At 36.6% G+C, this 16,873-nt stretch overlaps 1 long non-coding RNA gene across 1 annotated transcript; it reads right to left on the bottom strand.

Annotated features, from left to right (window-relative positions):
* Nucleotides 1-7,109: 7,109 nt before the first annotated feature.
* LOC113108009 (uncharacterized) lies at nt 7,110-11,943 on the bottom strand. The gene is made up of 4 exons (XR_003292728.1): nt 11,717-11,943; nt 11,048-11,119; nt 7,827-9,793; nt 7,110-7,511 (listed from the first exon to the last, which is right to left on the bottom strand). It is a non-coding gene; the product is annotated as an uncharacterized LOC113108009 (long non-coding RNA).
* Between the last annotated feature and the right edge of the window lie 4,930 nt (nt 11,944-16,873).

Genomic DNA, 16,873 nt, shown 5'->3' with positions numbered 1-16,873 from the left:
AACGTTCCACAGTGGTCAGGACTCTGGGTCAGCTTGCAGCCCCCACTGACACACAGGGCACGAAAAACCACTCTTTTCCTCAGAGCAGACAAGACAGTAGAGAGCTTACTGGAAAATGGGGTAAGGAGAGAGCTGACAGTTAAAGCCTTTCTGTGCGAAATCTGTGCATGTCCTGTAAGGGGAGCTTTGGTCTTGGCTGGGGCAGGTGGACGGAATTTGCTGTTGCAAATGTGATGTCTACTTAGCAATCACATACACTGTGAGAAGGCTATTTATACAGCACTGTGGGAAAAGGAAAACGATCATGTTTATGAGTGTTGACCTACAGACATGGAGAACGAAGGATATATCATTTCAGCCTGAAGACACCATTAGTGGCATTGAGGTCAAAGTCTGCATGGGGACACATACAGTTTATATGTTTACATGCTCCTTGCAGAATCTGAGATTTTTATCATTTTAATTATAAAGGGTTACACACACACACACACACACATATATACACATACACATACACACACACACACACACAGAATAATACATATATAGACAGGTGCTGTTCATATGATTAGAATATCATCAAAAAGTTGATTTATTTGAATAATTTCATTCAAAAAGTGAAACTTGTATATTATATTTATTAATGAATCATTACACACAGACTGATATATTTCAAATCTTCATTTCTTTTAATTTTGATGTTTATAACTGACAACTAAGGAAAAATAAGAATTAGAATATTGTGAAAAGGTTCAATACTGAAGACACCTGGTTCCACACTATAATCTACTAATTATCTCAAAAGACCTGCAAAGCCTTTAAATGGTCTCTCAGTCTAGTTCTGTAGGCTACACAATCATGGGGAAGACTGTTGAACTGACAGTTATCCAAAAGATGACAATTGACACCTTGCAAATGGAGGGCAAGAAACAAAAGGTCATTGCAAAAGAGGCTGGCTGTTCACAGAGCTCTGTGTCCAAGCACATTAATAGAGAATCGAAGGGAAGGAAAAGATGTGGTAGGAAAAAAGTGTACAAGCAATAGGGATAACCGCACCCTGGAGAGGATCGTGAAACAAAGCCCATTCAAAAATGTGGGGGAGCTTCACAAAGAGTGGACTGCAGCTGGAGTCAGTGCTTCAAGAACCACTACACACAGACGTATGCAAGACATGGGTTTCAGCTGTCACATACCCTGTGTCAAGCCACTCTTGAACAACAGATAGCGTCAGAAGCATATCACTTTAAAAAGGACTGGACTGCTGCTGAGTGGTCCAAAGTTATGTTCTCAGATGGAAGTAAATTTTGAATTTCCTTTAGAAATCAGGGTCCCAGAGTCTGGAGGAAGAGAGGAGAAGCACACAGTCCATGTTGCTTGAGGTCCAGTGTAAAGTGTCCACAGTCAGTGATGGCCTGCGATGCCATGTAATTTGCTGGTGTTGGTCCACTGTGTTTTCTGAGGTCTGCATTGCTGTTGCAAGTTTCACTTTTTGAATGGAATTAGTGAAATAAATCAACATTTTTATGATATTCTAATTATATTACCAGCACCTGTATATGTATGTAAAATAACATTGCTTTGAAGTTAGTTGACATATTTACTTATATGCCACAAGACAAAATACATACAAATTTTACAGAATATGAAATAAAATAAAAAGGCAAAATTAGATAAAAATGTTATAAAATAAAATAAAACATTAGAACAAAATACTGTGTGATGTTTGAGGAGGAAACACACTATCTTAAGAACCAATATGTACATTTTTTAACAGGATAGTTTGTGTAAATAAAGTCATTATTTTGACTTGTGTAAAATAATGGCGTCATCAGGAAAGAATAAAGATAAATATACAGATTCTGCTAAATGTATGTTGGACATACAGAAAAAAGAACATGTAAATGTAACACAACTGAAGTGATTACCATATGGTGCATAAACAGCGGGGGTCTTGGAAAGACACTTGTGATGATCCATTACAAGAGTGTGTTTGTGGGTTACAGTCATAGGGTATGGCCAAATCATTTTAGAGTTCATCCTGAATAAACCACCCTTTTGATTTTCTGAGGCTGGTCCCACCGGCTTAAAGTGCACTGAGGTCAAAGTAATTCTCTATGGTCGGCAGCCTCTCAGCCAGCCTGGAGGGAACAAGTGAGAGTGAAAATTAAAATAAAAAAAAGATACTTGATGACTGTGCTGAAAATATTGAAATATATGCAGATTTACAGTCCACTACAGGCAATATACATACAAGCACACACAAACATACATGTAAGATCATGACACTGGGGAAAGTGTAAAGTGATGAGCCTAGTTTTTTCTTGCCAAGGTTAATTGTGTCATAAATCCAGCCATAGGCCAGGCATGACTGGTATTCACACCTCCGACTGGAACACTGACTCCCACAGCAGCGTAGCTAATCTACATAGGACACTATTAGTACTGCCATCTGCAGTCACCAGCTTGACACATACTGTAGTAAGTGCTTCTGCAGGTAACAGAGCGGCTATTCATTAGAATATATCATTCATATATTATCCCCATCTGTGGTATAGTTTTTACCTTTTGCAGTTACAATAAGGAACTGACAAAGGGCATAAAGTGTAAACTAAAATTAAATAACTTTGAAGAAATCCCTCTTTAGAAACAGCTAAAATATAAAAACAAAAAAAACAAAAAAAAAACAAATTAAACCCTGTGCTTTTGACGATACATTCATGTGTAAAGACACAAAGCATTCAGTTTTTATTTTTATTTTTTTTACCTCTGATTTCATGCAATGGTGCAAAACTGTTCGAACTCTCTTAAGGGGCAATCTGTTTTTGACAAATTACAAAATAATTAAACTTATGACTGATTTTGTTGTCAGGGTCTCACATTGTTTTTGCAAACTCATATCGAACTAATAAAGGAACTCTTTATAATGTTTGAATGATATGGTTACAATTTTAGAAAATTTCCTTTTGGATATCTTTTTTCAGCATTTTCTTTAGGTTAATCAACATTATGCCACAAATGCTGATGACTGAACCTGAAAACTTTTTTTTTAAATAGTTAAGCAGCGAATTAAGAATCTATACATCTAACCCAATTGCTATACTCTCCCATATGGCTGATGAGCTGTACAATATGAAGTTTAGTGTGACCTCGGTACGAGGGTCACTCCCTTCAGTGTATGTAATGGAGATTGTGTACACACAGGGTGAAGGGGCATCAAGCTTCAGCCGTCAGTCTGGTTTCAGGCCGGGTGAGGGAGGAGGGCAGTTTCCCAGGCCCCCGTGTGTACGTTGGGGGGCAATAACTCACAAGCTTCCTTGGAACTTCCTCTTTCGTCCCTGTTTTTTACAACCACTGTAGACTGGAGTACAGCTGCTCAGGCTCTGCGGTGCGAATCGAGGGAGCGTGAGAGAGGAGAAACAGGAGGAGAGACAGGACAGCAGGAGAGCTGATGGAGAAAGGTGAAATCACAGTGTCAATTTGAACAGCGAGCCGGAGAAAGAGGAAGCCTGATATTGAGGTTCATGTCATACTGTGATAATACTGCAACCAGAACGACAACATAGCTACAAAACAAGCCATCGTGTGTGAGAACGACACTCTGGTTAAAGTATCACTATAACAAATGAGAATGACTTGAAACATAGTTCTCATGCAAATAAAAAAACATTAGATACAATCTATCAACATTGTCAATAATCAGTTCAGTAAAATAAATTGGGCCACACAATACTTTTCCAGCAAACACTAATAATCTTAACTGAATTTAAAAGAAATCCAAACAGCATTTTCAGAAAAAAACATTGATCACTGTCATGCTGGCGGAAGTTGCAAGAGACTTGGACTCTCTTTTAAAGCAAATCATTTTTGTCCATTTTATCACCTGCCAGGCAATGATTTTTAGAAAAAGTAATTGCACCATATAAGGGCAAGTTAAGTTAAATTTAATACAATAAATGTAGAAAATATAATAAAACTTAAAACGGTTATATTTTACAACATTCATTAAACTTTGTTCATTTAATTCAAAAACGTTTGATCTTAGTTTTTTTTTATGCGAGATAAACATTAACTAAGATTGCTAAATGCTGTATAAATATCGTTCATTGTTAATTCATGTTGACTACCTAAAGGTTAACAAATTAAGCCTTTATTGTAAAGTGTTCCCAAAAAATCCTCAAACCTTTATTGAAAGGCCTGTCTTTGTGTACATGTCTAATATCCTTTTGTATTAGAAATACATATTGTTTACAGTAAAAGTAACTAGTAGTAACTATGGTATTTTGGCAGAAAGCGCTGTTATCATAGTACATTTTTACCATTTTATATTTTTCCATGTATCAAGGACAGTATTAAGTCAATTTTATTTCACACAGTTGGATATACATATTCCTTATAAAATACTAAGTTAATACAGAATGACTGAATATATTTTTCTTCACTCTAGTTTCCTCCAAAAACAGTTCCAATAGTTGTTCACACATGCCATTAACTTTCACTGCAAACCCTTCAGAGACTGTGTGTGTGCATAATCAGTTTATGGTGTGTTTAGTTCATGTGCAGTATCCCCGACCCCTGATCACACAAAGTATTTTAATCCAATCGGCTTCGTTTTCACATGACTGTCACGCACCCCTACCACCATGGCAACAGAAAAGAGAGAGACCGGAGGAAGAAGGAAAAGAGAGCAGAGTAAAATGTTCCCTCACCTTCCTCCGGCCTTTTAACAAATGATCAGTTCTGAATCTGCCCTTTCTGAACAGCATCTTGTAAACTTGGCTCTTATTCTGCCCTGTCTGTATCACTAGAGAAAGAGCGTAGATGATAAACAGTGTGCAAACACTTCCCCTCTCACACAGCTTCCCACAGTGTTAGATATGGGTCTTCTGTGAAGGTGAACATGAGATAGAAAAACAGATACACCTTTTTCTCAGATCACAGTGGCACAGAGTTAATTTTCTTAATCTTAAAAGGAGAATGATTTAACTAGGTTTAGTACTTGTTTTAATCAACCAATCAGTCTGTAACTGGAGTATGTATGTCTCTAGGTGTTAATGTTTTTTAAAACAGAGCCTATTAAGGTGATCTTTTCTGTTTAACAAAGTGTGTGGGAGGTCATAGATAACATGGTGATGGTGACAGCAAGGTCACGAACTAAAAATCAGCTCCATCATCTGGTGCCTGTGATACATATCGAGTTTTTATGAAGAACATTGCTAAATATGCATGATGGTTCTGCGAACTTCAAAAACAGCAGCTGCTAAAAATGCATCCACAAATCTAACGCGCACGATTCTTATCTATTCCTTAGTTACTACAAATGAAATTTTTTTTTAAAAATCCAGCATAGTTCAAGGCCTGGCAGTGTTTATCAGCAGGTCAGCCTCAGCAAACTCCCACTTCCCCCTTTGCAAAGAGAAACTGAGGGGTGAAGAGTTGAGTCTGAGCATTGTGGTTGGTGATGCACGCTACCGTGGCAGCTTCTCTTTTCGGCTGTGCCCACTTCCTGCACACACGCAGACATAACGGGGTTGGAACGTCAGCGTTATTTTTTTTGTCTCTGCAAAAAAAATTGTTAGCACCTTTTCTTGCAACTAGTCGCAAAAATCAGCTCTATTTGTCGGTTTCCGTCTTGTTAAAAACAGTACAATATCGGAAGACTGTTAACGCCCCGGACTGACAACAGGAAGGTTTGGAGACGTTTTGTATCTCAGGGTTTTTAACTGCAGTTGGGCGCACTCTGGTGGATGGGCACGGGAGGAAAAAAAAAACGGCATGAAACAATGAGCACTTTAAAATTGTATTCGTCAGTACCGGTTTGCACACATAAAAAGATAATAATAGGCGGTTCTTAAAAACGCAGGAGATCCAGTAATTCGCGAGTCGCAAAACGCTTTCTGATTTTAAAAAAGTGAAACACGGAAAGTCTCGAGAAGATTTTTTTAACGTTTAAAAACACGACTGAAACCGCAAGGAAACACGAGTCAGCAATTGCAAATCTAACATTATATTAAAAAAAAAAAAATCAATACTACATATAAAACCGCACACAAAATGAAAAAGCCGAGTCCTAAAATACTTACTTGGGCGGGTCACCAATATCATGTGATACTATAATACTCCTTTAAGTAACCATATTACTGGATACTTTCAAATAAACTGCGAATGCATCCCCCCCCCCCGCCCCCCACACACACAACTGAATTATGTCAGAAGAATCTAGCAAACATGACCTAAAATGACCGAGTGAACAGACTATATGATATTTAAGTAACCTTTCGTTAAGTGTGTCATGTTAGAAATGACTATCCGAGTTTATCAGGTCATGCTTTCCAAATAATGTTCTAGTTAACTAGAAAGCACATTCATGTGAAGTTACATAAAAAGCCTGACATGCTTTTTGGCAATGAAAACCCAAAAAGCCACAGGTAACTGGAACTCAACCAGTCCACAGATTGAAAAACACTTCTGTTAGTGTGAACTATTAAAACGGAAAGAAAAGCAAATAAAAACGTAGTTCCATCTATACTGTAGGTTTTGTGAGTTGAACAATATCTCTTCTGAAGTATTTTAGCCACATCCAGGTGGTACATGGGCATCTGGTTAGTTAATGTGGTTTTAATTCTTCAATGCATGTCAAACACATGTAAAAGTAAACACAGAGAGAGCTGTTGGAACCCAGGTCAGATATAACTTCTGCAATTGTGAAAAAGGCAGGACCACAGATACGTTTAGTAATTTAGAAGACGCTTTTATCCTAAGCGACTTATATACAGATGTATTTCTAGACTGCACCAGAATGCATTGACCCACATCTCTGCTTTTTGAAAAATATTGCAGGCCACCACTCCACTCTCCCCTCAGTGATCTGGTCTGGATAGAGTAACTGAACATGACCACAAATCTCCTTGCTGCAGTACAAGTGCTGTTTGTTGGGCAACTTTTACACCAAGACAATAACTGAAAGTTTCAAAATGTCTGTTCAGTCTATATTTGACATGAATGCCCATCTGAAACCTTACCTAACATAGCTCAACAGCTCAACCCAAAACTGAATTAACATTAGGCTAACCTCTGTTGATAAATACTAATTCACTGGTTCGGGATGCACTACTGCTTTATACTGTTCTGCACCACATAAGAAAGGAGGGATTTCACAAAGACATGCAGTATACAGAAAAACACTTTTACTCTTTCATTTACACTTCGGACATGTGCAGACAAACTTCCCTGTAGTTCATAAAACAGATGTGTCAGTGTCGGATCCAACAATCTTTAACACACAGCGTGAACTTATCGTCATTTGAGACTCTGTCTGTAACTTTCTTAAGGGGTGATATGATGCGATTTTATTTTTTTGCAAGCTCTTGGTGCAAAAAGAAGATCTATAAAGTTGCAAAGACTAAAGTTTCAAATCCAAAGAGAGATTCTTTATAAAAGGGTTTTTTTGTAACATAGAGCTTCCATCTTGCATGGGTTACTGGTGCAGGCATCATCAATACGACACAGCAAACCTTGAACACAAAAACAATCACTAGGATTACTACAACTGATCTGAGATGGTTTTATAGTGTTCTACGGTAAAGAACGATCAAATTATAATGAAAAACAAATAACTAACTCTGAATAAAAATACATTTATGAATCTTAACAGATTTATGTGATTAATATTTCAAAATCAGTATAAAATACTTCATAGAGATGCATTATTTAATTGTACATTTTTTAATTGTTGTCTATATTGTTGAGATTTGGTGTAAGAGTCATTTGAGCTCATGAATGAAGTGACCAAGAGTAATTTTTTAGGTCTTGTGGTAGTTTTTACTGACCAGTCTTGCCAGGAGGGCAGCTGCAACGGAAGGAAGCCACGCGGTCGATGCAAGCGGAGCCAGCAGCACAGGCCTTAGTTGCGCAGTCATCAATGTTTTCAGAGCATTCAGAGCCACTCCAGCCGTTCACACATACGCAGTTGTAGCTGTTGCTCGTGTTACTGCATGTGCCTCCATTCTGACAGGGGTTTGTCAGTCTGCATTCATCCACATCCATTCTGACAGCGGTGATTCGGACAATCATCAATATTCACCTCAATGTTTGCTCCTCCAAAACCTTATTGCAAGAAAAATTCAGCTTACACTTATTTGTTTCGAGTTATAAAACCAGACATGGTAACACTTTCGATTAGGGAACAGTAACACTATTCAACATTAACCAGTTGAATATTGGCTATACTTATAAACCACATGACAATGCCTTATTCTGACCATATTCTAAACCTTTATCATATCCAGTTTCGAAATATATTTGCATTTATTTGATAAAAATACAGTAAAAACCTTTAATTTTCAGCAGCAATTACTCCAGTTTTCAGTGTTATTGTATTTTAAAGCAGGCTTAAGAAATTATGCACATTATGGTGAAGCAAACAAAACAAAAAAAGGCAATCACCACCACTTCTTATTAGGACATAGCAGTAGGTATTAGTTGATTTACTGAATTGTTTTCTAACTTACAGTAGTATTAACATAGTTGAGGTCTCAATAGTTAGCATTAACACATTGTTTAATTAAGTGTATCATAAAAATGTATGATAAACTTAATAATAAACATAATAATAAACAACCGGATGAGTCGTCAGAACTGGATTGTGATATTGCAATGTCAGGTAGAACATTTGTAAAAAAAACCTGTTACAGAGGTAAGCAAGAGAAGTGAATCCTACAAAAAGACAATTGGAATTTTGAACACGGTCACTGAACTCTCACCTGAATAAATTCATCTGCCACATTGCTTCAAAAGAAATACAGCTGGGACTAATGAGAAAATGTTGCTGATGAATTGGGACAGTTTAAGGAATACATTAAGAATGTGTATGTCAAATCAGCAAGTGAGTGTTGTTTATTAATTCATAAAGATGTATTTATTTTACCCTACATGTAACAAATGCCTCTGAAGAATGTTCTTGAAACATGAAACTTAATCACCTGACACACATCACAGGTTAATTTCTATCAGTATGTGGTAGTCCATGTTACAGTATCTCTTTAACTTTTCAGCATCATAAAAATGTTCAGTCACTAACATTTTTTTACATTTTTATATGCAAGTTTAGATGCTTTGTTGCATTTATTCTTTTTAAATAACAAGCTGATTCATTAGAAAGATGAAGTGGATGCAAGCTGTTGGTCTACTGATAAAGTAAGTATTTGTTAAATATGACTTATAGTATTTTATGTTATTATCAAAACAGATTTATATTTCCTCCCCTCTGGAACTAACCTGGCAGGCAGTGGCATATAGAAGTTGTGTCTGGTAAACGGACTGCATTTATATAGCGCTTTCAACAGACCCCATGGTCATCCAAAGTGCTTTACAAATTGCCTCACATTCACCCACTCATTCACACACCGACTGCAATGTCAGCCATGCAAGGCTGAATCCAGCTCGTTGGGAGCAGCTGGGGTTAGGCGTCTTGCTCAAGGACACCTCGACACTTGGCCAGGTGGAGCCGGGGATAGAACCACCAACCTTCCGGTTTGTAGACAACCTACATGAACCACTAAGCCACTGCCACCCTGTCTGTCATCTGCCGGCAGGTTCCACCATTGAGGCAGGGGGATGAAAAGCCGGGCACGTAATTCATCTCAGAGCACTGGCCTGTGAAACCCAGAGGACACACACATCTGGGGCTCCCAGGTACACTGTCCACACTCACAGTGCATTCTCCTCCATTAGACAATATCCCACGTAACACAGGTCCTTGTGCTGACAGTACTCGCCTAACAAACCAGAAGCACACCTGAAACACATAGAAACATGATTAGATGGAGTCCTGAACACAATGACTTTATGACCTTAAAATTGAATATAAAACAGTTCAAGCATTTCACAGTGTTTGTTTAAATTGTTAACCTATATAAATGTGTGCTGTTGCATATCCTATCATTTGTCCCGAGAGTGGAAGCTGAAGCACGGTGCTGCATGCTGCATTTTTGCTTTTATAAAATAAAGAAAACAAATGCTTTCTGCCATCTCGGGCTTGAACAGGGGCGCTTCACAATGATGAACCTAAACCCAGCGAACTGCCTCACAGACATGATAAAAAAAAATACACGGAAAGCTTTAAATTACTGCTTTAAAATGAAAAAAGTTAAATTGAAAATAGAAACTCTTTCATTATGTAATCAGTGCTTTTTCTCTCTAAAGGCAGATCCAATGAGGAGATGGCGAGTCATTTTATATCACCATGATTGATGGATGTTTTAAATATAAAAAATAAGGAAAAGCCTATAACAGGCCCAATTATGATTTGTGTTTTATTTAATAATTCTGTACACTTAAAAAATAAAACAAATTATAATAGCATTTAAAACTTTGTCCTATAATTGTAAAGCTGCTTATATTTTCAGATTTTTATGTTGCTTTGTTCTGAATACCTTACAATTTAAAGGATTTGCAGCGATGCAATTTTGTCTGATATGTAAATTATTTATTAGCCTTTTTTTATTTATTATTTTCTATCCATGTAGCTAATGCTTTACAAACAGCTTTAAAAATTATTATTGCATTCCAGATGCTTTTGAAGTACTTTTCACTTTAAATTTTATGGGTAGCTTGAATGTAAAACTTTCGAATCCCATTTGTATTCTCAATGCCCAAAATGTACTTATTCTATACTAAAATAATAAGATAATACAAATAAAATTAGAAAATGTTAATTCTTTAATTTTTATATTTTATTCATTGCTCAGACAAAATGATTACTGGGTCTCATTATTAGCCCTTCCCCCCTTCCCCAAACTCCACCTATGAAATTCTGTACCAACATTTGAATTATGCTCAAAACTAGCTTTTGTTATAAATGTATTAATGGCCAGTATGTATCTTGTTGTTGTAATTTGCCTTGAAGTGTTATGGGTTTTTAAACATTATTTAAAAAAAAATCACATTCCCATTTATAAGAAATATTAAGTATTGTATGGTTAAAACTGCAAGAAGTCAGTAGAAGTATCAGTATGGTACCGGGTTCCTTTCTTGAGTCGGTATATCTTACCTGCAATAGCCTGTTCTATTGTGGAAAGTGACACAGGCAGCGTTGTTCACACAGGGCCCACACACTGTATAGCTGTGAAGAAACACCAACACATCAGAACAAGACTGGTTCAATTAAGATAACATCAAGTACTGTGCAAAGAATCAATGACAGCAAACTCTTAACTCAAAATTAATGATGAACCAAATTAGAGATTTTTTTATTAAACAAAACACATCATTTTAATGGTAAAATCAAAAAAATGTTGTACAATGACAGACTAAGATTTACTAATTACTGTCCATACAGTATCTATTATCATAACAGCAGTCACTTTCAACTTGAACAACACTCTTGAGCACTCAGTACTACAGATTAGATTTGACAAATTAGACATTTTGATCAAATATTTGTTTTTGGACAATACATTTTCACAGGAAATTATTTTGTTTTTAATAAAACCTAGTTCGCTGTATTATTAGATTAAATTGGAACCTGCTGCCTATTTGTATTTTATCAACTATCAAAAACCACATATGCCAATGTTGTTACATATTATATTGAACATTTATGATCGTATGCATCACAAAAATAGCATATATATACCCTGTAGATCTTTCCAGTAATAAATATAGCTACTGACGGCAAATTACTCTTTCAAAAATGTGTTCTGAAATACAAAGTACTTACCATATGATACTTTAAGGCAGCAAATAACTAGAACCATGACTTTGCTTGGAGAGACACTGGGTAACTGGTCCATATTTTGAGTCAAGTCCTAAATCACCAGCTTAAAAGTCTAAAAATGATCTTCTAGAGTCGAAAAACATATTTTAATAGTGGTGTACAGCATATCTGTGAGTCCCCTGAAAAAAGAAAGAGATAGAGCTCCTCCCACCAGCAGTCATGTCATACATACAACATTTACATTATTTAAAAGTGTGGTGAATTATCATGTTATTATTAATTCGCATGTAAATAGCTATATAATGAACATAATGATTTTGATAACACTTTCATTCATTTCCTGAAGGAATAGCCTTAATATTTAGTCCCTGAAGGTGGAGGCAAAAGTGATGCTGCTTCGATTTGATTGGTATTTTTGCAACAGCAGGAGGATCCTTCAGCAATAATAAAACACAAACATCTGTTATAGGCCCCCGGTCTACATATTTTATAACCGTAAGCTCAATAAAAAGAGTAAGCTAATAGACAGAACAGGTCTCAGGATCTCTACTAGGAAAGAAATTATACAAGAAAAATGTATGTCTTGGAAAATGAACAGTAAAAGAACTATTAGAAAATCATAGCCTATGTTAATGGGATAACTACTTTATGGAGACATGCAAGATTTTGAGAAAAACAAACCTTCTATACATCTTAACATTCATTTCGATGATTGCCTTATTTTTTTAATCATGTGACTACCAAAAATAAACAAGCAAAAATGTCAGCTTGTCTGGAGCTTAAATGGACAGTATTTCTTATAACACTGTGTTCTGGAGAAATGTCAGTCAGAGGTAAACACTTAATGTAAAACAAACATAGCTCTCAGCCACTTTCAGTTTTAAAAAGCAGCTCTGAAATGAAATAAGGTTGGAGACCTAGTTGGATATAACTGGTTCTTCTTATGTGCAATTCAGCAAACTTCCCCTCTTTTACAGGCAAAACAAATTTGGTTTTTGATTACTTCAGCTTTTTACTCAAGTCATGTTTTTTTTTTTTTTTTTTTGGTTATTTTCATAATCAGACTGATGTCTAGCTGACTTGTCTATGTGCATCCGTTATTGCAAAACACATTTTGTTCTCAAAAGCATATAAAATGTTAAGCATTTAAATGAAAGGAAAATGAATGTTTGTTATGAATTTAAAATGATTAATTTCCTCCACATTACATAAAAATAACTGTCTGCTTTTCCAACAAAAAGCCACAGGTCAGTGTACCATTTCTATAATAAAGAATGACAGTGCCTTGTTGTGAGGCATCTACCAGTCCAGAAATTAAAGAACACGTATGTTAGATTAAACTGTAAAAATGGAAAGAAAAGCAAATAAAACTAAGTTTGAATCATTATATTAATAATGCAGATTTGGTGAGCTGAACAAATGCTCATCTGATAAGTATTTCTGCCTCATCCCAGTTGTACATGGGCGTCTGGTTGGTTACTGTAGGTTTAATTCTTCAATGCATGTAAGATACAGATTAATGTAGACACTGAAAGAGAAAGCTGTTGGAACCCAGGACATATATCATATCTGTAACCATGCAAGAAGCAGGACCACAGAAACAAATATACATGTAGTTCAAGATTGCACTGGCCTGCATTTGACCTAAATCGATGCATTTTGAAAGAAGTGGCAACCACCACTCACCCACAACACTAGATTCAATGATCTGGTCTGGACTGAGTAACTGGACAAATCTCCTCGCTGCAGTTCAAGGGCTGTTTGTGGGCAACTTTCGCACCAAGAATACAATTGAACCGCAGGAATAAAACCATTAATTCAGTCGTTTTAAATTGTAGATTCTAAAATACTGTTATATGACAACATAATATTTACTGCTCAATGCCAGTTCCTAGAGGACAACCACCCTGCAGAGCTTAGTTTCAATCTACTTGATACTTCAGGATTCCTGGAAACTGCCAGGCTGTGTTGGGAAAGGTTGGAGGCTAACTCTGCAGGACATTGGGTGCTTTTTAGAAACACCTACAAATTTAGAAACGCGTTGAATGGGGGATGGGTTCAAGGTGTCCCCATCTCAGCAGACGCCACGGTCACGTGTTTTCATTACACAGGAAAACACTTCCACATTTGTGATTTGTTTAAAAGTGCAGTACATCGTTTTTTTGAGTGTACTAACTATAAAAAGTTCACATAATCTCTGAAATACAATGCTACAGAGAGTTATTGTACTTTGAAATGTGCGTTCTGTGTCTGAATGTCTGTTTTTGCTTTGGTCTTTCTGTGTGATTCTGGTATCTGCCAATTTTAACAAAAAAAGCTATCAGTGAAAAAAACTATGTATTGCACTCATGGAGATTGCAGGTTCAACCTGACCAATAAAGAGCCACGGCATACAACTAAAGTTCTATGCATCTTGAGTTAAACAGCTCCATATTTAATGGAGCACATACAAAACACTTGAACCGGAAGCAGCGAGACCTGTTTTACAGAATAGGGAAGTCTGTTGCACATGACCCCCATTGCGCTCTTTCCTGTTGCAAGAAAGAAAGAAAGAAACTCACCAGTGACTGACTTCTGGCCTGTGTTCCAAGCGGTTTAGTGATGCTTTCGGAGGGAGAGAACATACTGCAGCCATGTTAAAGGGTTGTTCTAAACCATTTTTTTTTCAAAAAGAAAAGAAATAATAATTTGAATGACCCCTGCCTTTGAGCCATGCACTCTACTATCCTCCAAAACTGCTAAAGGGATGATCACTTCTGAATGAAACACAGCCCTTCCTTTTAAATTAAGAACCAATGCAAATTACTTAAGTTAAAAATGTAATTGTTTTAAATGCTGAAATATGATCTCAAAAATTAATGTCTGCTCCAATACTGCTTGTTCCATTTTTAATTTATACAAAAAATTATAATAATAATAATTCATCAAATGGATCATCTTAAAACCATGCAGACAAGAAGTAATGGAAATCAAGGTATTTTGTCAAACCCTTCTGAACAATATACCATCTGAACAATAATATATAGGCTAAAGTTACATATGGCCTTTTATAGCTTTATTTTTGGTTGTTGGAGGCATAGTTGCACTATATGTTGGTGCATCAACCTGCTTATAGACTTGCTTATAGTTTCTGAACCAAAAATGGCCAAAAATCTCTTTAGATTTGATACACCACCAAGTTAAACAATACCCAATTTACCCATGTCATTCATTTTGGTCATTGGCCATTTTATATATTGACGTAAATTGCAATAATTTACAAATGCATTGGCGTATTTACAAAACTTGGCAAGTGTCTTCTGTATCGTGTCACGAAGGTACTCAAAAAGTTTTGTGTTGTCAAAAAAATAACAATGAAAAGGGGTCAAATAAAAAATAAAAAACATTTTTTTTTAATTAGTTATACCTGTTGTCATGAAAATCATCTTGATAGATTCCTTTGGTCATGCCAAGAACACTGATACCAATTATTCTATAATTGGCCAAACTTTAGGTCCACCATTTTGATTTCCTTTAAAAATCTACTTTTCAAACTCCTCCTTGACTGTTGGTCCAATTTTAATGAAATTCAAATAAGGTCATCTTCAGATGATGCTGAGTTATGGATTTCATGTCCATTCAACAAATTGGTTCTCATTTACTGGATCAACGAATTTCATGGCATTATGTCAAACTGTATCTGAGGCTATATCTCTGGCAAAGCTTTGACATATTCATAGAAAAAAATTATTGTGTGTCACCACACCACATCAATTTGATAACTGTGCCACCTATTGGTCAAAAGAGACAAACCATTGAATCATATAACTTGTGATTGTGTTTATGACTTTTTAGTGATTTTGCCTAAAATCATCTTTACATCTTTAAGCACTCATTTTTGCAGTTGATCTGTTGTTCACTGCCGTGCTTGCTCACCATTTTGCCTCTGTAGAGCTTGGTCCCTTAATTGCTTCTTGCAACTATATTTATTATTATTATTATTTTGTATACCAGTTCTGATATGTTTCCATGTTTTCACACATCCTTTTATGGCTTATATATTTTATTCAGTAAACTCCAGTGCATAGAACTCATAACACCCAGGGGCGGGTCTACGTGGTGGCCAGGGGGGGCACCGGCCCCCCCTGAAATTCGATTGGCCACCCCAGGTGCCCCCCCTGTAAGATGTCTTGTGATTGGTTCATTCTATGGCCAATCATTTTATAGAATCTACTGAAGTTAGCGATTCAAAGCAGTGGCGTAGGCAGAAATTGTATTTTGGGCGGGCCATTAAAAAAGTGGGTGGGCCTATAGTTTTTCCTAGAAAAAATATGACTTAAATAACCTTAGAGAGTGGAAAAAAGAATAGAAAAACTGCAAAAACAGTTACACCTTTATTTTGCAATATTCGGCAAAGGCAATAACAAAACACTGTCTAATCATCATGTTCAACCAACAGAGCTCAATAAAGGCTGGACAAACCACCAGCATAGACAATAACCTGTCTATTTCATTCAAGTTACTCAGCAGTGCAGACAGTTCACCCGAAAATATAGGCTAAAAGTAAAAGAAATTAAAATAATGAAAACTCAGCAGAGCATGGTTTGAAATAAATAACAACACGCTCCCTAATTTCTGTTAAATCAACCATATACAATGCAATGGTGGAAATTAAACTTTTGTGCCAAAAAAATAGCAACTCATTTAAACAATGTAGAAATACTTTCAGATTGGGTTGTGAAGGTGGTTCATCTATTGCAGTTAGATCGGCGGGTAAACCCGCGTCAGGCTGACCGGGAGAGAGCACTGGCACTGCCGCCAGGGAGCACGCGGCGGCCGCCACCGGCGCCTGACTAGCCTTCTTGTGGGTTAATGAGTCTGAAGAGCTGGGCTGGGTGGACTCGACAGATGAAGGCAGTGGCGTGTCTTCTTCCTCAACTCTTTTTTTTAATTTAAATAAAACATTAAAGAAACTTGTTTAGCCATTATTATGGCGATGTTAATACATTGGCTAAAGGCCGCCAGAGCCCGCCGCTCAGAGAGTCTTCCTGTCGCCCTAGCAACCATAGCAACCAATTAGGCCTAGGTTCAGGAGGGACGCTTTCTACAACTTGCTTCAACAATTCCATTTTATTCGGAAAACAAATTAAACACACACACACACCAGTCAACAATAAATCA

This window comes from Carassius auratus, chromosome 8 (genome assembly GCF_003368295.1).
Source record: "Carassius auratus strain Wakin chromosome 8, ASM336829v1, whole genome shotgun sequence".
Lineage (NCBI taxonomy): Eukaryota > Metazoa > Chordata > Actinopteri > Cypriniformes > Cyprinidae > Carassius > Carassius auratus.
The sequence above is the reverse complement of the archived record's forward strand: the minus strand, read 5'-3'. Positions and strand labels throughout refer to the sequence as shown.